This window comes from Chiloscyllium plagiosum, chromosome 39, assembly GCF_004010195.1.
Source record: "Chiloscyllium plagiosum isolate BGI_BamShark_2017 chromosome 39, ASM401019v2, whole genome shotgun sequence".
NCBI classification, from domain to species: Eukaryota; Metazoa; Chordata; class Chondrichthyes; order Orectolobiformes; family Hemiscylliidae; genus Chiloscyllium; species Chiloscyllium plagiosum.
This window is the reverse complement of record NC_057748.1, coordinates 27814370-27837405: the sequence shown is the minus strand read 5'-3', so window position 1 is coordinate 27837405 and position 23036 is coordinate 27814370.

Genomic DNA, 23036 nt, shown 5'->3' with positions numbered 1-23036 from the left:
AAACCCCTCTCTCTTCCTACCCCGCCTCCCACTTCTCCATCTCTCCCCAACACCTTCCACTCCCAACCCCAGCCCCTCCCCTCGTCTCCCTATCGCCTCCCAGTCCCTTCCGATCCCCATCTCTCCCTTTATCTCTCCATCCCCCTCTCTCAAGCCTCTCCCTAACCCTTTTGCTTTCTCTGCCCAACCCACATTCCTCCCCTCCTCTCCCTCAGTCCTCATCTCTCCACACCCCTCTCCTTCTCTGCCCACCCCAGCCCCTCCCTGTCCCCTCAGCAGAGAGACACAGACCGCGGCGTTGGGGGAGGGGGCGAATTCCCAGTTAGGAATGGCGAAAGCCAATTGCACTTTTAATGTGATTTTGCCTCAGTTGGGAAACTGATTCTTAGTTTTTGCATCTCCCTCAGCCCCAAACCCCAGCTCTTTCCCAGAATCCAAAAAGCTGTCGTGTGTGTTTGAGCTCAAAAAACTCTCTCAAAACATTGTACAGCAGATTTGACGTCTTTGAAAATGCCTAACTCACCTCAGGCTGCTGAAGAGCTTTGATCTTGGGTTAGAGGCGAATGGACGCAGGCGGTCAATGCTTGTTTCTGTGATTATAGCTAAACAAAGAACGCTGGATGCTGGAAATTATAAACCCAAAAAAAAAAGCATAGAAATTGTTTGGAAAACCCAGCAGGTTTGGCAGCATCTGTGGAGAGAAAGCAGAGTTAACGTTTCGTGTCCAGTGACACTTCTTCAGAACAAAGTGATACAATGCCACCATCTGCTGGCAGACGGACGCTACCGCAATGGTAGCCGGCAGAAAAACACTGAAGAATTTACTACTAGGGGAGGGCAGCATCTCACAACTCCCATCAAGATAACGGCATCAATACCGACACAAGTTCAGTGCAGAGATTAGAGAGGTGGGCTTCATCTCATTTACTTCTCTCACCTTCCCCCGACCCACCCAGCGAGTGCACCAACCTTTCCTTGCCAGAATCAGTTCTGAAGAAGGGTTGCTGGATCTGAAACGTTAACACTGCTTTCCTCTTTTCACAGATGTTCCCAGAACTGCTGGGTTTTCTTAGCAAATTCTGCTTTTGTTTCTGATTCCAGCGTCCGCAGTACTTTTAGATAAACTGGTGTCGACTTTGCTGAAGTTTGAAACCATTTTATATAGGTTGGAAAAAAAAATGAACGAATTCACCTCAAGCAGAGTGTACGGACAGTCTATAAACTGCAGAGGAAAGTACAACCAACTATTTTGAAAAGGTGAGCAAGATAATTGACAATGACTCTCTCTCACTCACTCACATAAGGACTGGGAGCAGGAGTAGGCGAATCTTTTTGTGGACTCAGCCCCACTTACGCACATTTCACCATATCCCTTAATTCCTTTATTTTCCAAACAAAAAGCATCTACCTTAGCTTTAAAAGTGATTACTGAAGTAGCCTCAACTACTTCCCTGGGCAAGGAATTCCATAGATTCACAACCCTCTGGATGAAGAAGTTCCTTCTCAGTTCATGTCTAAACCTGCTTCCTCTAATCTTGAGGCCATGCCCTCTTGTCCTTGTCTCATCTACCAGTGAAAACATCCAATCTATTTCTATTTTATCGACTCCCTTCATAATTTCATATGTTTGTATAAGATTTCCCCCCCTCCCCCTCATTCTTTTGAATTCTAATGAATATAATCCCAATCTACTCAACGTCTCCCCATAAGGCAAACCCCCTCAACTCCAGAATCAACCCAGTGAACCTCCTCTGCACTCCCTCAGTGCTAGTATATTTTTTCTTAAATAAGGAGACCAAATCTGCACACAATACTCCAGATGTGGCTTCACCAGCATCCTGTACAGCTGTAAATTACCTCTCTACTTTTAAATTCAACCCATCCGGCAATTAAGGACACAATTCTATTTGCCTTCCTAATTACTTGTTGTACCTTCAGACCAACCCTCTGCGATACATGCATAAGGACACCCAGGTCCCTCTGCAAATCAGCATGCTGCAACTTTTGACTGCTCACGTAATCTTCTATTTTGTTGTTACTCCCACCAAAATGACTTCACATTTACTAACATTGCATTCCATCTGCCAGACCTTTGCCCACTCATTCAATGTATCTGTGTTCCTCTGCAAAGTTTCACAATGCTCTGCACACTTTGCTCTGCCATTCATTTTAGTGTCATCGGCAAATTTTGACACTGAACATGTGGTCCCCAACTTCAAATCATCTATATAAAGTGTAAATAATTGTGGTCCCAACACCGACTCCTGAGGCACACCACTAGTCAATGATTGCCAGCCAAAATAGCACACCATTACCCCCACACTTTGCTTCCTGTCAGTCAACCAATCCTCTATCCACGCCAATACTCTGCCCCTAACACCATCTTATGCAGTAGCCTCATGTGTGGCACCTTGTCAAAGGCCTTTTGGAAATCTAGGTACACCACATCCACTGGAACCCCATTGTTCACCTTGCTTGTAATGTCTTCATAGAATTCCAAAAGATTTCTTTTGAGATGCCCTGCTATTTCTTCATTGATAATAGACTCGAGCATCTTCCCCACTACAGAGGCTAAGCCTCACTGGTCTATATTTCCCCAGCTTTTGTCTACATCCCTTTTTGAATTCTGGCATCACATTTGCTATTTTCCAACCTGCTGGACTGTTCCAGAGTCCAGTGAATTTTGGAACATTATCGCCAGTCCACTTACTATTTCTTCCACCATCTCTTTTAGTGCACTGGAATGCATTCCATCAGGACCAGGAGACTTATCCATCCTTAACTCATTTAGCTTACCCAACACTAACTCTTCTGTAAAAATAATGGTTTCCAGGTCCTCATCTAACTTCACCTCTTGGCATGTTATTAGTATCTTCAACTGTGAAGATCAATGCAATGTACCTGCTCAATGCCTCAGCCCATTTCATCATATCCCATAACTTACTGACCCTTCTCATCCTCTAAAAGACCAGGTTTAGCCACTCTTCATTTTATATATCAATAGAAACTTTTACTGTCCGTCTTTATAGTCTACAAAGTTTGTGAGAAGATTTGTAGTCTATGCTAGTTTTTTTCTCGTACTCTATCTTACTTTTCTTTATAGCTCTTTTTGTGGCTTTCTGTTGACCTTTAAAGTTTTCCCAATCTTTGAGATTTCTGCTGTTTTGGCCACTTTGTATACCTTTGCTTTCACTTTGATAACCTGCCTTATTGCCTCCGACACCCATGGCAGATTATCCCTCCTCCTGCAGTCTTTCCTTCTCACTGGAATATACTTTTGCTGAGCACTTCGAAAAATTTCCTTGAAGGTCATCCACTGCTCATCAACTGTCGCACCATAAAGCCTCTGTTTCTAGTCTACTTTAGCCAGGTCCTCCCTCATTCTATCATCGTCCCCCTTATTCAAGCACAGGACCCTGGTATTGAATTTTATCTTCACACTATCCAGCTGTATTTTAAAATTCAACCAAACTGTGATCACTCCTTCCAAGATGACCCCTGACTATGAGGTCATTAGTTATTCCTGCCTCATTACATAGGACCAGATCTAGGATAGCTTGCTCCCTCATCAGTTCCATTACATGCTGTTCAACAAAACTATCACAGATACACTCAACAAAATCCTCCATCAAGGCTACCCTGACTGAGCTGTTCGACCAATCTACATGCAGATTAAACCCACCCCAATGATAATAGCTGTAGCATTTTTGCATGCATTAGTTATTTCCTTGTTTATTTCCCATCACAATGTGATGTTATTATTTGATGGCCTATCGACTATGCCTATCAGTGACTTTTTCTTCTTGGAATTCCTAATTTCCACCCAAATGGATTCAGCCTCATGCTCCATAGCACCTATGTCATCTCTCAGCATCGCCCTGATGTTGTCCTTGAATTTCAGAGCTACACCACCTCCCTTGCATTCCTGTCTGTCCTTCCACATAGTCTGGTACCACTGGATATTTAATTCCCAGCCATGACCATTTTGCAACCATGTCTCTGTGATGACTATCAAATCTTATTGACTGACAATGATTTGTGCTGTTAACTCATCAACCTTGTTACAAGTGCTATGAGCATTCAGGTGAAATGCCTTTAAGCTAGCTTTCTTACCGTCATGATTCATAACATCTCTAATATCTCCTGAGTTATCCTTCATTTTTGCTTCTTTCATAGTCTGCCTTGAACTTAAACACACCTGCATTCGTGTTAATCTGCTGTTTACCCCTTCATTTATCACCATACATCCTTTTGCACTCCCTTTCCCTTCCCCCGACTCGCAAGTTTATAGTCGCGGTGACCACTCTATTTATCCTTTTTGCTAGAACTCTGGTCGAGATCGGTTCAGCTGGAGACTGTTTCACTGGTACAGATCCCCTTCAGTTCCAAAATTGACGCCAATGTCCCATGAAATGTAATCCCTCTTTTCCACACCACTCCCCGAGCCACGTGTTTGCTTCCCTAATTTTCTTGTCTCTAAGCCAATTTGCACATGGCTCCAACAGTAATCCGGAGATTATGACCCTTGAGGACCTGTTCCTTAATTTCATTCCTAGTGCTCATTAACCCCCAAACAGGTCCTCCATCTTACCCTTGCCTATGTTGTTAGTCCCAAAGGGGACCACAACAACTGGATCCTCCCCCTCCCGCTCCAGTATCCCTTCAAGCCAGTCAGAGATGTCCTGCACCCTGGCACCAGGCAGGCAACACGCCATACGGGACTTCCGATCCGACTTGCTCATGCTCTATGTACACATGCTCTCGCAATCTGTCTCTGTCACCACACATATTCTTGCTTGCACTCTCTCACACGCACTCACAGTCTCTCCCACACAATGACACTGTCTCTCACAGGCAAGCTCTCTGTTTCGCAGACATCCCCTCTCTCTTACACATGCATTCTTTTTTGTCCAGTACAGAGTCCTGCTTTGTCCCACCCTCTGAAAAAGTCAATGAGATGGGTTGTATGATATGGTCTACCAGCCTGTGGGACATACAGCCGATATACCTAACATCATACCATCACTGAAACCCATATATCACAGTATTTGATAATATGGTAGGTTAAAAATTGGCTTTTTTTGTTAAATTACTAGGATTCTCTTCGTGGAGACACAGACATCAAAAAGGTTTGCTGAATAGCTTTCAGCGTTTTATTTTCTGTTTCTCCCTTTCTTGCATGTTTTTAATGGTAATTATGCTCCTTCTGTGAAATATGTGTGGCCTCTCCAATTGCATCATTCATTACCTGATAACTGCAGAATACTTGTCATTATTACTGAGTTTATGCTGAGGCAAATCATCATTTATTATTTCTCAATGTCTGTGCTCGACCTCACCCATGTGCGCAGCATCATCTATATCCTGACTTTGGCAGCCAGCAACTGATGTGTCTGGTTCGTAATTAGCTTCATCTTTGATCAATTTGCTGCCCGAAAGTGAAATCTAAATATGACACCGATAAAGTCTGTTGACATTGTTCAAGGTACATTATCTTTTGTGTGAGAAGAATGCCTCCCTACTTTAGATGTAAAACACCAACTGACAACTGAAAATTTACATTGGGGCTGCTCTAGAAAGTCAAGTTGCTATTCTGAGGCTGGATGAATGACATTTAAGTATAAAGCCTAATGAGGTGGGCAATTCATGTTCAAATCCTGCTACAGCAGACGATGATTTGAATTCAATATAAAAAAAAACCTGGGATTAGAGTTTAATGAAGATCATGGAATAATAATTGCTTGAAACAGAAATATCTGTTTCACTAATTAACTTTAAGAAAGGAAATCTGTTGTCCTTACCTCATCTGGTTTACACGTGTCTTCAAACCCACAGCAGTATGGTTGACACTGAACTGCCCTCTGTGAATAAATGCTAACCCAGCCACATCCCACGGAAGAATAAAATATAATGCAACCACTCTGTTGTATTTCTCTCATCAGACACTGCGGATCATGTCTGGAAACATGCAGCTGCGCGATTTAGCACGGGAGACAGTAGGGCAAGGGAGTAGTTGCAGGGAAGGATCAGGCAATGCCAGTAACTTGGATTGATAGCTGCTCAGTGAATTCACTCCCCTCTTTCCTCAATGTCTGTGTTTGCAATTGTCTGTCCACAACCGGAGGTCAGGCCAAAATCCCAGCCGATCTTTTAAGTTCCCAATGGAACTGATCAATGAGTTCGCGCATCCCTACCTCTAGCAGATCACCCACCTCACTGCTGATACACTCAACCTCGTCCTGTAGGCTCTTGACAAATTCCACCAAATAAAGTGATTCAAAACTAGGCAGCATGTTTCCCTGCCCAATCCATAGCCCATCCAAACTATATCTCTGCTCAACACTGGTTCCCAGGCAAGTATATTTAAAATGTCCTCCTTTAGTTTGAATCAAACCATTTGCAATACACCCCCTCCTCCTCTCCACCCACTATCTTCAGTCATTAATTTCCCAGCTCTAGATACCTCTCAGATATATTCACCTTAACTATTTAAGGCTGTTTGATATCCAGATGCTAAACCCATTGTCCTTGCAATCTGTTACTTGATCTACCATCAGCCAGAACATTTGGAATTCCACCCTACACTTTTTGACTGTCACTTCTCCTCTTACACTGGAAACTGCTTGAAACCAATTCATGAGAATAAGATTTTCATCCCTCACCTCACCTTTAATTCTGCACATCACCAGTATCCCTCATTTGCAGTTGGCCCTTACCTTCACGCATCTTCATTTCCCCTAATTTTCAGTTCTCCATATCTTCCGTTAATCCTCACCTTAATCTCCCCTCTTCTTCAGTTACCCATAACTGCATTACCCCTCATCTTCATTTAACCCTCATGTTCAGCTCCCTTCTTCTTCAGTTCCCCTCATCCTCAGTTAAACCACATTTCCAGTTGCCTCATCTCACTCCACCTGTATAATCTCCCCTCCCTCTCTTTAAACTACTGCTGACTGAGAGCCTCACGTTTGAAAGATCAGACGTTATAGAGTCATGCAGAACGGATGTGTCTCCTCGGCCCATCCAGGCAGCACTGACCTATCCACACTAATTCCTCTTTCTGTCACTTTGTCCCAAGTACTCATCCATGTACTTTGTTGTAAAAGGTATATCTTTCTGGCCTCTCTTGCGCTCCCAGGCAGTGTATTTCAGACATCCTACTGCCTTCTGGGTGAAAACAAGCCATCAAATTACCTCTAAACCTCCTGCCTTTCTTCCTATCTTAAAAGTAAGACACCTCATTATTATCCCTTCGACTAATGTATGTAGCCGCTGTCTGTCCACCCTGTCTATAGCCATCATGATCTTAAACATTCATATCAGGACATGTCTCTGCCTTCTCTGCTGTACAGAAAACAACCCGAGCCAATCCAAGCTCTTTTCATAGATTTGTAAAGCTCAATGTATTTTTTGACAATGCAAGCTCAAGGGCCTCATCTGCACTGCATCATTCCACGATTCTGTGAGACTGCTCCATCCCAGGCCACATCCTGGTGAATCACCTCTGCAGCCCCTCCAGTGCAATCGCATTATCCCTGCACATTGCTCTGCAAGTCTTGTTAATCTCAATAGCTATTATCCAGACCCTCTAACTCATGAGAGAAACAAGCACAAGAAAAAGTTAGATTAAAGGCATGCCCATGGACCCTGAGATGGGTGGGGGGAGGGTGGTGGTGTGCGAGAAGAGAGGAGAGAGAGAGGATGTGGGCGTGAGTGTGTGTATGTGTGTGCGTGACTGGGTGTGTGTGTGTGAGAGAGAATTCGGTTATAATTGAGTCGAAAAATTGATAGACAATGAGTCAGTGGCAGAGAGGAGAAAATAGCGATACCTACTTGTATTTATAACTCTATTAAAAGTAAGAGAGATGCTGCAGCTGTACAAAACTCTGCTGTGGCCACACTTGGAATATTGCATGCAGTTCTTGTTACCTTATTATAGGAAGAATGTGGAAGCTTTGGGAAGGGTTCAGAGGAGGTTGCCCAGGTTGGCGGCACGGTGGCTCAGTGGTTAGCACTGCTGCCTCACAGCGCCAGAGACCCGGGTTTCGGCGGGTCGGTGTGGACTTGTTGGGCCAATGGGCCTGTTTCCACACTGTAAGTAATTAAATCTAAAAATGTTGCCTGGTATGGAGGGATGGTCTTATGAGGAAATGCTGAGGGACTTGAGGCTGATTTCGTTAGACAGAAGAAGGTTGAGAGGTTGACTTAATTATGACAAATAAGACCATCAGCGGGTTAGATAGGGTGGACAGTGTGAGACGTTTTCCTTGGATGGCGATGGCTAGCACGAGGGGACATAGCTTTAAATTGAGGGGTGATAGATATAGGAAAGATGTCAGAGGTAGTTTTTTTACTCAGAGAGTAGTAGGGGCATGGAACACTCTTCCTGCAGCATTAGTATACTTGCCAACCTTAAGGGTAATTAAATGGTTATTGGATGACCATATGGATGAAAATGGAGTAGTGTAAGATAAATGGACTTGAGACTGGTTCATAGGTCGGCACAACATCGAGGACCGAAGGCCTGTACTGTAATGTTCTATGTTCTAGAAAGAGAGAGAGATACATAGATAGATAGATACATACATGCAGAGGGAAAGAAAGAAATAATTCAGTTATAATTCAGACTGAGTGAAATAAGGGAAAATTATAAACAATGAGTCAGTGGCAGAGAGCAGGAAACAGTGATACGCATTTGTATTTATAACTCTATTAAAATAATAAGGCACTTCTTGAGGTCTTTCACATATTATCAATCAGAATCTTTATTCAGATGACGTGATGCACAATCATAAACGTTCCAAAATGGGGAGGAGGGGTGTGATGGCGAGACAGAGCGAAAGAGAGGGAGAGAGAGGGAGAGAGTGAGAGTGAGAGAGAGAGAGAGGGAGAGCAAGAGAAGGGTGAGACACAGACAGAGACAGAGTGTTTGACAGAGGGTAAGACAGATGAGCAAACGCATAGACAAATGGACCACAAAAACTCAACGGGTGATCGAAATCTGCATACTATAGTGGAAGTGATGGTGTAGTGGTATTAATGCTATTCTGTTAACACAGAAACCCAGGTAATGCTCCACGGATGCGGGTTTACATCACATCGCAGCAGATGTTGGAATTTTAATTCAGTGAAATTTTGGATTAAGACTGTAATATGCTGCCAAGTACAAACCTTTGTCCCAGCAAATGACAATACCTGACACTTCATGTTGACTAGTCCAACCCTCTCGTTGCCACTTCCTGAGAGTGGGTCACCACTGCTGAGAATGTTCTCGACCTCTCGTCAATAATCTCAAGCTAAACATCACTGTTCGCCCCTTAGCTCACGTCTTATTTCTGTTTTCCAATTTTCCACGCCATTACTGTCCAGTTGACCATCGCTCACATCTTTCCCTCATAGGAGATCTTGAACATTAGAACATGAGTAGACCGGTCAAACACTTGAGCATGTTGCACTATTCAATAAAATAATGATTTATCCCATGCCGACCTTCACTTCACTTGGCTGCCCTGCTCCCAATAAAATTTTAACAAATCTTTACTTCAAAATCGATTTAATCCCTCCTTACATTTAATCAGCAGCTTGCCGTCCACTGCATTCTGCTGCAACGAACTCCATGGATTCACAACCCTTTTAAATCTGTCAGGATGTTGCTTAACTGGAACAGCATGAGTAATTAGATTAGCACTTCCCAGAGTAATCCCACGTGTCTCTCCACGTAATTTTAACAATTGTTCCAGGTCATTTTGATTTTATTCAGGAAGGTAACTCAGTAATTTATCCGAATTTTTGAGAACTTTCTCATTGTCCTGTTTAATTTGAGGAATGTCCAATTCTGAATCATCTGAACTTCGTTCTTCACGTTTCACTGTAGCCAATACAACACTCTCCTTTTGCTTTACTTCCTCATCAAAATACCTTTGAGCACATTCACATGGCACAAAAGAAACCCAGAGAGTTCTTTCTACCTGGTATTCTTATCAAGTAGTTCACCTCACTCAATTTCCTTTAAATTTGATTAGGCCACCGATCCTTGCCCTCAAAAGTACACATGGCACTGGAATTAACACCAATACTCTGTACTTTATATTCATTAGCAAAATGCCAAGTTTTTGATTGGTTGCCTGCTTACTCTTTCATCATATGCTGTGCTATTTTCAAATGCTGTCTCACCAACTCACCTACTCGATTTAATCTTTCCCTAAAATTTAACACATAGTCCAAATGTGTAGCCTCTGAACTCTGACTCACCATGTTCTCCTTAATTTCAGTGGTCCTCTCATCTCATGGCCAAAAGCTAATTCAAGTGGGCTGAATTTGGTAGATTCATTAGGTGCATCCCTTACTGAAAAAAATGGCATTCTTTTATCCCAACTTTAGTATTCTCCTTTTCTTCCTTTCTTCTGCTAAGGCCTTCCACTGCTTTTAATCACAATCACAATTGCCTTTCCCTTTCATATTCAAACGCTTCCGTTTCAATTATAATTTAGCCATTTCCAAAGATTCTGATGGCATTCCTGCCAATTGTAAATGCTGCATGATTGCCACAATTATTTCCGATTTCCTTTTGGACACAAGCAGCCCCAATTCCAAAGTTTGCCTTGATCATTTTCCATGAAAATCCAGAAGTGACTTCTTTGACTCCTAGAAGACTCTGAGTGAATGAAAGAGGCATTGTTACCCAAGGCCTTGTTTAAATCAACCGAATTCAACACTCATTATGTATAAAACACACCAAACATTTTGCTCACTGTCGTTGAGTCCAACAATCCTCAACCCAACTTGGAATTAGAAATTTTGATCCTGGCAAGAACTCCCAATTTATTATAGACCAGACTAAAAGCCTTCAAAATATATTCCGAGCATACTCTAGACCCCAACTTTTTCTTATTTTAAAGATACATGTAAGGTGTTGTGTTCCAGATGCAATTGGATTGGTTAAACTTCCTTGATGTTAGGCAAAACACACTTTATTCATACACTATTGCTGAAATACAACAATAGGAAAGAAATTCGAATAACTCCATTGGTACACGAAACAGAATGATAGATTTTTTTATTTACTACTGAACAGTACCTGTTTCAATTCAGTAATATCCCATAAACAAACACCTGACAAAAGACAAGTTCAGAAAGATACATTGTCTCACATGCAACACCTGCAGCAAGAAGAAAAACATCAATAGAAAACTCTGAGAGAGAGCAGCATGGAGAGATATACTGCAGCTTCAACCTATGTTTAAGACCCAGTAATTGCAACTGAAAAAGTAAAGCTAAAAATCCTGTTTCTGTGGGAGTTTGCACCTTTCATTTAGACTACTTCTATTGTTCCAACTTAGAACATAGCCCAAGGCCTCACAAAGTATTCACTTTATTGGATCTAAACAGACAACTCATAACCTTTGTTTTATAACTTCTCCTCAAAAAAAAGGACAAAATACACCTTTCAAAGCCCTAGCGTTGTCACACTGCTCAGAACAAAGTCTTTTCATTTCTCAATACCTATAAATCTCATCATGCCCCTTAGCTTTGATCCTGTTGACTTCACAGCTTGCTTGTATCTGCTGGGTGTTTGGTTTGCCATCTTCTGTTTGATGCATTGATTAATTGAATGGTCAATGTAAGCGGATATTTCATCATGCTTTTGAAATGACCTCTGAATTTGGACTGAGTTGTCACATAGATAAATGTATTAATGCAGGTGTTTAAATTAGACAGCATGAATCCAATTTGCCCGAAGGTGTAAAATGAATCACGATCTAATCGGTCTGCAATATCAAAGGTATGTAAGACATACACCAGCCACAAAAGTATGAAGCTTCCTGATATAGCAAAAAGTAGAATCACAGACTTCCTTCTGTTTTCCATTTCTGGGTCACTGGGATTCCCTCTTTTCGTTTGACCCCTTAGGGCCTTGTAGACCTGACTGACTGTCAAAATGTGTCGAACAGTTAGAAAGTTGAACAAAAGTATTAAAGCAAACGGGAGCAATGGGCTTAAAACCGCAGCAAACGAGTCAAATGCCACCCATGCGGCCTCTGCATAATAGCTTGATTTCACATTACATAACCAGGGGACATTGTTAATGATTTTCCCAGGCTCATATACAAAGTAGTAAGGGATGTTTTTTAAACAGAACAGAATACAGCTTGTTGCAAGAATTATGGTTGCAGTTTTTTCAGTGCAACATTTTCTCTTCAGCCTGAGAGAACAAATAGCAACAAATGTGTCGAAGGTGAAAGTGACCGTGAACCAAACTGAACAGTCTCTTGCTGCATACATGAGGATATAGCGGATGCGGCACACAGGGGTGATGTCCAGGAAACATACTGGGAAATAATACCAATTGAATTGTCTTAATATAACCTCAGTGATAATGACAGAGAAATCTGCTACTGCCATAGCTACCAGATAGCGAATGGTGCAGTTAGAGAGACCACAGTTTTCCCGGGCCAGGATCACAATCGATATCAAATTAACTGCAAACCAGAAGAGAGAAACATTTGAGAACTGGGAATCATCGCATTCCAGATATTTGCGCCCAGACAATTAGAGATGAAATACAACATTAAAAACCAGTGGATTGGTATCAGATGTTCAAAAGTTAAAAAATCTCAACAACAGCCTCAGTCTCCCTCCAATTTAGCAATTTAAGAAAGCTGGACCAGCTACCCAGCACCTGGCAAGAAATGGATAAGAAGGCACAATAGAATTCAGAAAATCTGGGACTGTATTCACTGCTCAAGTTAGAAGACCCACAATCATGACTTGCACCACTTCCCAAGAAAGGAGTTCAGCTCTCAGAGGCAGGGCATTTCCCAGAGGCAGAGGACTTCTCACAAACTAGGGAACATTCTATAGATCTAAAGTACCATGCTGATATAGAGCATTTCTGAAATTAAGACAGACCTCTGGACTGGGCTATACCTCTGGATTGGAATTGCATAATCTTGCTTCGGACAAGATATCATTGTAAATATCCAGAGATGTCCAGACAAGTGTAGCTGTGGGAAAACTCTTGAAAAGTAAATTCCACAGGTTAGGCAATATTGATATGACTCTATCTACTCGCCTGAAAAAAAGTCAAAACTAGGACCATAATTGAGGAAGTTTTTAATCGTCACCAGAAGGAATTTGGAGCATTCTCTCCAAATAGGAGGTCTCTCAAAGTACCCAGACACTTGCAGGTATAAGGCACACCCTACCCCACGCACAGATATTACATCCCACGCATCTTAGAAACCAGACCCTTCCTCGTGTCAGTGGACAATCACAAAGTTATTCCTCTGTAGAATCCTTACAGTGCAGAAAGAGGCCCTTCAGCCCAACAAATCCACACCTACCTTCCAAAGAGTAACTAACCCAGACCCATTCTTCTACATTTACCCCTGACTAATGCACCTAACTTACACACCCCTGAACACTGTGGGCAATTTAGCATGGCCAATTCACCTGACCTGCACATCTTTGGATTGTGAGGAAACCGGAGCACAAGAAGGAAACCCACCCAGACACGGGGAGAGTGTGCAAACTCCACACAGACAGTTGCCTGAGGCTGGAATTGAAGCCGGTTTCCTGGCACTGTGAGGCAGCAGTGCTAACCACTGAGCTACCATGTGTCCCATCACAAAGTTTTGACTGCTGCCTGAGTTAGGAAACATTGGTGCTGACTCAAAACGTTATGCAAGCGAGGGTGACAACAGATTTGAACTATGCTTCAGCATGGGAGGCTCTCATGGACCCAGTTTATTTTATGCGAAAGTAAACCATTGCCTGACAATTATCTCTGCTCTCGTTTGAAGGTGTCCCAGCACTCAATCCATCAACGGTAATAGGGAAACCTCCTTCTACTCTGATTAAGACAACTCGCTGAGATCAACCCACAAAGTTCTAACATGATAAATGCAGGAGGAATGCTCCTGATGGAGTCCTGAACCAGGGCTCACAGTCTAATGATACAAGATAGGACTGAGATGAGGAGAAATGTCTTCACTCGGAGTACTAAGTCTGTGGAAATCTCGGCTGCAGAAAATATTTGAAGCCAAAACATTGAATGCCTTTGAGAAGGATGTAGATATAGCTCTAAAGGGATCAAAGAATATTGGGGGAGCAAGTGAGAGCTGAGTTGAATGTGCAATCATGATGACATTGAAAGGAGGAGCAAGTTCAAAGGACCAAACCCTGATTCTATGTCCTATGTTTCGTAACATTATCCCAATAGCCTTTGATACTCCTATAATTCATCAAGCCTGTGAACCACAGAGTCTTTCTTTTAGTTGAGGCAAGTGATCAAAAAGTGCTGACGCCACATAGAACGACAAATAATGCATTGACTTCTCTGAACAATGTCTCGATATGACTAGTTTTAGTAATAAAATGTACAACATTCTCCCTCACAAAAGCAGAAACCTTCCCTGATGCAAATCGATGCAACTTCAATGGTAATGGTCACTTACCAGGGACACCAACCATTGCAAGGATTGTATGTTATATTTTTGCAATTGATTGCCTGAGAAGATGCATTTTCTCTGGGAATAAACTCCTCCTTCCCTGCTCAAAGCAATCTCTATAACGGAAGCTCTGAAATGCTATTTTCCCAGAGTGTTTATACTCAGCGATATCTCCACAGGGAAGGCATACTTCTGACATTTATTTTCCAAGTTAGCTTGGTATGACGAAAAGAACAGATTACAACAGCTCAGACAATTCCATACGAATATCATATAATTCTCTCTGGTATTAATTTACAAAACTCCAAAAACCTGAACATGATTTTTTGATTAAACAATTAGACTGGCATTAATTCAGTTGGATGTACAATCTGATTCGGGGGAGGGGTGTGGAATAGGTGAGATCACTTGGCTTGGCAGCTGGTTTGTGATGCAGAGTGATAGTAATTCAATTTGCATATCAGCTGAGGTTGCCATGAAGGTCAGTCCTTCTCGACATCTCTGTCCAATAGTTTGTCCTCACCCCACCTTGTAACATAATTTCTTCTCAAACAGCATTACATGAACAACTTTAAACTTCTATCAACAACCTAATCTGATTGTCTTCACAAGTCCTCTGAACATGGTCATCGTTTAATGCACTGATATAGCTATAGCATCCTTTAACCCCAAATAACATTGTCAGCTTCAGTGTAAACCCTAATATTATAAAATCCTATTACAGAAATCTAAGGACATAAATTCTTCATTTCATTCATTGTGTAATATTTGTCTAGTCTCAGTTGAGCATTGCTTGCAATATCAATTCCAATACATTAATGAGCAAGTCAAATGGTTAAGTTTAATTTTGTCTTCTGTGAGCTCTCACGATCAAGGCAATAATAAACAGTGTCGATCTTCTATTGTGTCAGCCAGGAGGTTCACATCATATATATTTGGATATGATTAAAATGAATTCTTTTCCAACTAAATTTAACAATCACCGAAACAGATACAATGAGTGGAACACTTTCAGAAGAGAACAAAAATATTGCCACTGAGCATCAGTGGTGGAGCAAGTAGGTGTGTGTCGATATCGTCCCAGCCAAGAGGACTGGGGTAGGGAGAGTGGGGGCTTGTGTCAGGTCTTGGGGGGGCTAAGGAGATTTTGATCTCAAAGGGGTGGGGCAAGGGGAGACGGGTCAAAATCTGAGGTGGGGTGTATTGGTTCCAACTACAAAGTTTGCTGTCAGGCCTGGCGATGGGGATGGGGGCTGGCGAAGGGATGTAGACAGCTGTGATGGGTGTGGGGAAAGTGAGTATTAGATAGTGTGACATGGATGGTTGAGTCCAGAATCTTTGTATTTTGGAACCGGGGGAAGTGGGGTGTGGATTCACTGTATGTGTGGGTGTAAAGAGTTTGTGCATTTACGAGGGAGTGCAAGGTGCATTGCTTGTCAGTTGAATGGTTACTTTGGCGTTAAAATAGGATTTTAGTAGCGAGACATTTTGAAACTACTTTCTTAATGCCAGTTGTACCCATTGAATTCTTAACCAGATAGCTTTGGAGACTTCAGACATTTCAGCAATTCCTTCAGAGTCTCTTACATTGGGATTTCCATAGGATAACCGTGCATATAACCCATCTGCACTTCAGAAGTGGTCCCAGGATGGGTCCCTATGTCATCACTTGAAAGAGTTCATCAGTAATCCCGCAGCTCTGTTTTGCAAATAGTTTAAAAAAAGTATGAATGTGTCAAATTCCACTCAGATTGTCAAAATGAGAAATTTGCATGACTGAGTGTTACTCAGAACAAATGAATTCACTTCGAGCTTTATCAGTAATGGCAAAACAACTGTTTTAATAACATAGCTAAGATTAACAAGAGGAGAACAAAGAAATAAGATATCATCTATTATTCAACAACTTACCTCTCCTCTTCAAATTCCCAAACCACACACACACACACACACACACACACATGATTACAACAGATAAACGACATTAGACTATAAAGAAAATCGTGGGATGTTGGCTCGTTGCTGGCCAACATTTATTTCCCATCCCTGGTTGCCCCATGAGAAGGTGGTGCTGAGCTGCCTTCTTGAACTGCAGTAGTCCATCTGGTGTAGATTGACACTCAATGCCCTCAGGGAAGGAATTACAGCGTTTTGACCCAGCGACAGTGAAGGAATGGCGATATACTTCCAAGTCAGAATCGTGAGTGGCTCTGAGGGGAACTTGAAAGTTTTGGTGTTCCCATGCACATTTAATGCACATGCATTGGACAGAAAATAATGAGGATAAGATAAACAAAGTTCAGGCAATCAACAGTCCATGTGATTTTAGCTATGACTGTGGGCCAAGTGCTGGGAAGCAGAAAGAGTGGAGATAGGTTGACACAGACTCGATGCACTGAAATGCTGTATGACTCTACGAATGCCATTTGCCGTTATCTCAATCAGAAGGACCCAGTTCTTACCCTGTTTTCGAATTATTTCTAATTTTGCTGCTAACATTTATTTCATTTTCCTGAGTGAGGAGGGAGAGATGGATGTTTTGTGTCTGCACACTTTGGACGCTATCCCTCTGTTGCCGCTCTGTCACAACTTTTGAGCACGTTGCAGCTGGACACATTTGAGGGCTGTTGTCAGACAGACATTCTTTAACTCAAAGACTTTTAGTGCTACGCAGGTTTGATTTCTCCCACTCACTCATTAAAAAAGTAGCATTATATTGCACAGCTCAACATTATGCAGTATCTGTTTTGAAACTGCAAAACTCTCGAGGTATTCTCGTTGCAACAGTCTAACTGAAGGGTATGGAACTAACAACTTTTTGTCTTTTGCCCGATTGTAAAGGTCTGCTCGTTTTTATCATCTTCAGATGGCACAAGAGCACAAGAAATAGGACCAGGAGTGGACCAATCTGCCCATCGGGCCTGCTTCACCATTCAACAGGATCGTGTCTGATCTGATATCCCTAGTATCCACTCTCCTACCCTTTCCCTCGAACCCTCGACTCCCTTAGATGGAGAGATCCCAGAAAGGCAGGTGGTGGAATTTGAACTAGCAAAACCTCGAAGTAAGAGTCTAATGATGACCATGAATCCATGTTGATTGATGGAAACCCCATCTGGTTTCACTGAAGCCCTTTAGGGAAGGAAATTGCCTACCTTACCTAGTCTGGCCTAAATGTAACTCCACACAGCAATGTGGTTGACTCTTAACTTCCATCTGGGCAATTAGGGTTGGCTTGGCTTGCGACGCCCTCACCCCGTGAGTGAATAATAAAAAAAAACACTATTGATAGTTCATAAATAAACATAAATAACGTTATGTCCGTTTTAACAGTGTCCTGTAGTATGCTCTGCAAGTTTCAGGCCACAGAAGCCAGAGGATTAGGAATCAGTAATCAATTACAGTTATGCTATTCGTTTGCATTCTGGCCAGTCCGCATTATTGACTCGCCCCTAAATCCGCACCAGGAGCCTATCATTGTCCTCTTGCTGTTTATCTTGTAATATGAGGAGAAATACCAAACGTCTAGTTTGAATGGTACCCAACATCCCATCACACCCTGGAGACAGAACGTAGAGGGCCAATATCATTGTGTTGCTAACCTGTTAACTCTTGAAAGCAACGGGAGATGTGTAGATTAGGGAGATGTGCACATTAGTTCATAATGTGGTTAATGCCAAGGGTCACACTTCCAAAGGAGCAGTGTGGTCACCAAACACAAACACGAGATTAAGTAACTATTTTGGCCTCATTATTTTATGATAGATTATGCTGAAGTCGACTTTTACATGTGTTTCAACAACATCTGGTTACTCTCTGGAGCACTGAGTCCAGTTCTGGTTATGAAGCTGGAGAGGGTTCAGAAGAGATTTACCAGGATATTATGGGAATAGAGGGTAGACTTACAAGGGGAGCCTGGATAGGATGGGGCTTTTTACATTGAAAGTTGAGGGGGTGACCTTAGAAAGGTTTATCAAGCCATGGAAGGTATAGATTAGGTGAATAGTAGCGGTCTTTTCCTTGGAGTGGGGGATTTCAAGACCACAGGACATATTTTTAAGGCGAGAGGAGGGAGATTTTAAAAAGTCATGGGCAATGTTTTTACATGGAAAGTGTAGTCACCGTGTGGTGAAGTGGCAATGCACGGGTTCAAGCCCCATATGCTCCAGGTTCACATGTCATAACATCTCTGAACAGGCTGGTGCGAAAAATTGAATAAAAAAGAGAGAATGGAGTTATGGTCGAGAGAAGACTGATCTGTTGCCCTGTGAGAAACCATGGAATGGAGCCAGTTAAAAAGTAAAGCTTGGGGTGGGATGGAGAGAGTGGCAGGTGAAATGCAGATCATTGCATGATTGTAGTTGCCTAAATAGGACCAGAATGAGGCCATTCAGCCCACCGAGTCTGCTGATGTGCTGTGCCAACTCCACTCTCCTGTCTTTTCACTGGTTCCCTCCACGAATCAAGAACGTATCTATGATTAGATTCCCTCCAGTGTGGAAACAGGCCCTTTAGCCCAGCAAGTCCACACCAACCCTTCAAAGAATAACCTACCCAGACCCATTCCCCTACCTTGTGTTTACCCCTGATGAATGCCCCTAACATGATGGGCACTTTAGCATGGCCAATTCACCCAACCTGCACATCTTTGGCCTGTGGGAGGAAACCAGAGCACCCAGAGTAAGCTCACACAGACAGTTGCATGAAGCAGGAATCGAACGCGGGTCCCTGGTGCTGTGAAGCAGTTTTGCTAACCACTGAGCCGCAGTGCCGCCCTTTCTTCCTTTCTCTCATTAATTCATTCATCTGTCTTTCATTTGTTATTTCCTTCTGCTTCCCTGTCTGCCTGACTTCCTTTCTCTTTCTCTCATCATTTTATCTGATTGGTGCCCCATGAATAATTTGTCATTCAGTTTACGATCTAAAGTTGCCTTTGTCGAGCACAGCTCCATTTGCTGTCTGCCGAATCACAGCATGTCCTGTTATCGCTGTGATGATAATGCTCCTTTAACAAGGTTATGCTGCCCTTCGCTTTTTCCTCTAGAAAGGTCGTAAAAGGAGCGATTCGAAAAGCCCGGGTTTAATTCTTGAGAATGCTTTCAAGTTGAAAAGAAAATTGTACAATGGAAAGGGAAGTGGACAGTTCTCCCAGCTCAGCTTTCCTCTGGTTTGGTTTGGTTTCAGCAGTCTGGCTGATCACTGAAAGCAAGCAGTCAGTTTTGAGACTGCAGTCCAAGAAACAGCTATGCGGAATCTCTCCACCATCTGTCCGCAGTAAGGTCCTTTTTATTTTAGCAAGGGGTGTTTCTGGAGATTGTTGCAGGAATTTGGAACAGCATCATTATGTTAAGACAATCTATTGGGTTTTCAGATAGATTAGGTTATTCTGTAATCTGTTCGCTTTTCTTTGTGTTTCATTTGGAAACCTTGCAAATAACTTGTTTTGTTTAAAACTAGTTGGTTGGGCTAGCTGCCTCTCTCCTGGAGTATCCACAGTACACCTGCTTAAAACAACTAGCAAAGTTAGGGTCCGGGCTATTTTCTTGAAATGTTTTGAGTGGGTCGAACCTAGTCCAATACCCCTCAATTACTGTCTCTCAGGCTGTGCTCGAGCAGACTTCAGCTCTTCAAATTGTCTCGGTTGGGAGCACTGTTAAGCTGTGTTGCCACATGAGTTGGTTTGCGAAGGGAAATGTTCGTTGGTTCAAGCAGCAGCGACGAGAACCTCTGCAACTCACTTATAATGCGAAAAAAGGCAAGCCCCCGGATGGAAGATTGAAGTTGATGGTAGGCAGACTACAGATACACTGGTGACTGAGGGCGTGCAGAGAAATGATTCGGGTGTTTATTACTGTGCAAATTCTTTGGAATATCCCTTATATTTGGAAATGGTTCAAAATTGCTCGTAACAGTTAAGAATTAAGGTAAATCGATTCAATTTTCACTGTGAATTGACCAGCAATGGTGAACTGAAAATGCTTCATTCCTCTTAAGCGCCATCAGGTGCCCCAAACATATTAATCTTATCTTCGCCGCTAGATGGCAGATTTTCTATGGAAACTATCCCATTGACGTGTTTGGCGAACAAAGTGATCTCCCGTAGTGCCCCCATCCACTGGAATGTTTCCAAATGGGATACTGGGGGTTGGACCGATTCTGGGACAAGAGACTCGATTGGAGCATACAGTATCAGGAGCAACGTCACAGCCCCGGCAAGAGCTTGGAGCCATGGCACTGTAAGTACTTGTTCAGTTCTGACCAGTCGCTTTGCCAAATAGAATCTGCATTGGATTGACAAGCGGACCAGTGAGGAGGGAGTACTTAATAACAATTGTGGGATGAAAGAATATGAGGATATACTGATGGTCTTAAGATGAATACATTCAGACGTCTATATGGAGCAGGGACATTAATGTATTGGGCTAAATGACCCCTTCCTGGGTATTTAACGGATAACCAATGAATCATAGAATCATCGAATCCCTACAGTGTGGAAACAGGCCCTTCAGCCCAACATATCCACATTGAACTTCCAAAGAGTATCCCACCAAAACCCATCCCTCCACATTTACCCCGATTAATGCATCTAACCTTTACCTCCCAGAACACTATGGGCAATTTAGCATGGTTAATCCACCATAATCTGCATTACGATTCTGTGGATTGGTGCTGTGGTTCAAACAGTCACATTTGAAGGATAGATGACACAGTGTTGCCTATTATTCTTCTATACCTCTGAGCCAGGAGGTTAATGTTCAAGTACCATCTGCTCCAGGACTGTGTAACGATATCCACAAACAGGTTCATCGAAAAATATCAGGAGGGAGCTTTCCTCTGTATTGAACCCAGAGCTACACCTGTTCTGTGAGTGTTTGATGGAAGGGAGGCAGTGCAGAGGGAGCTTTACTCTGTATCCAACCCCGCGCTGTCCCTGCCTTTGGGAATATTTGATAAGTGGGATGCACTATAGGGGAAGCTTTTCTGTATCTAACTCCGTGCTTTCCCTGTCCTGGGAGCGTTTGATGGGGGACAGTGTAGAGGGAGCTTCATTCTGTATCTAACTACGTGCTGTATCTGTCCTGGGAGTATCTGATAGAGACAAAGGGATGCGGGGAAGCATATCTATCTCTCTTCATCTTAAATTGTAAATTGTTTCTTCCCTCTTCCACTGTTCTCCGTCGTGGCCTTATTATGTTTGAAATGTTTGACCCCTTATTTTTAAACTAATACCCCAGTTCTAGATTCTCTAAAAGGAGAAAATATTATGAAGATGTTGCTTCTTTAACAAGTTGAGATTGCCCTTGGATTTTCTTTCAGATGGGTCATAAATGCATAGGTTCTGATGTTTCTGGTGTCCGGGTTTTAGGGCCAAATTGATTGTAGCTAACAGATACTGTCTCAGGTAAAAGGCTTTCAAGTTAGAAAAAAAAAAACCACTTGTACAATGAAAGGGGAGTGACCAGTTATCCCAACTCAGCTTTTCTCTGGTATGGTTTGATTTGGTTTCGTTTTAGCAAGCAGTCAGTTTTTTTCAAGCTGCTGGTCAACAAAACTGTTCCATGCTCGTCCTTTCTCTCCTTGACATCTCTCCTCTAAGAATCTGTGTATGATTTTACCACTTTTTGCCAAGGGGGTGTTTATGGAGATGCTGAAAGTAGGTGGAACAGTATCATTAAGCTTTTGGGTTTTCGGATATGTTAAGTTATTCTGTATTCTGTACTCTTTTGTTTGTGTTTCATTCGGGGCTCTGTAAATAAATTCCATTTTATTAAAAACCGAGAGGTTTTGACCAGCTGCATCACTTCTGCAATATCCAATGTACACCTGCTCAAAACGACCAGAAAAGTTAGGGTCTGGGCTACCTTCTTTAAACGTTTTGACGGTATCTAGCCTGGCCAATAACGATGTTCTTTCCACATCTATCTGGTCTGGGCATTTTAAGACATTCTAGGTTTCAATTAAGTCACCTGTGATTGTTCTAAACTCCATGTAATAGGTTTTGTCTGTCTCACCTTTCCTCTGAGGTAATTCAAACATTTAAGATACTGTCCTTGGAATACCTCTGTGAAAAGCTTCCAACACATTAACATATTTCTGTAAGTACAGTGACCAGTACTATGCATTGTACTCCAGATGTGGTCTTACTCATTCCTACTATAAATGAAGAATAACCTCAATACTCTGGCACTCAATCTCTCTCACAATAAAATAAGACATTGTTTAGGATTTCGTAGTTACTTACTGCACCTGCTGACAAACATTCTGCAGTTGCTACACTAGGACACCAAGATCACTCTGCATCTCGAAACTCAACAACTTCCTATAATTTTTATAATGTGCCTCTTCTTTATTCTTTCTGCCTGAATTTGAGTGAATATTGTCATTGTTGGAAAAAGGCACCATGCAATTTAATTATTTAATTGCGTTGATCCAAATTTCCTAGGCTGTGGAATATTTCCAATTTCTTTTGTCATGAGCATATTCCAACAAAAACAGAAACTAAGGCATGTTGCAACCTGTTAGTTACAATTAAAAACACCTTACTCCAACAATATTGCAATTTCTGACTCTCTGGGGACTTAGCAT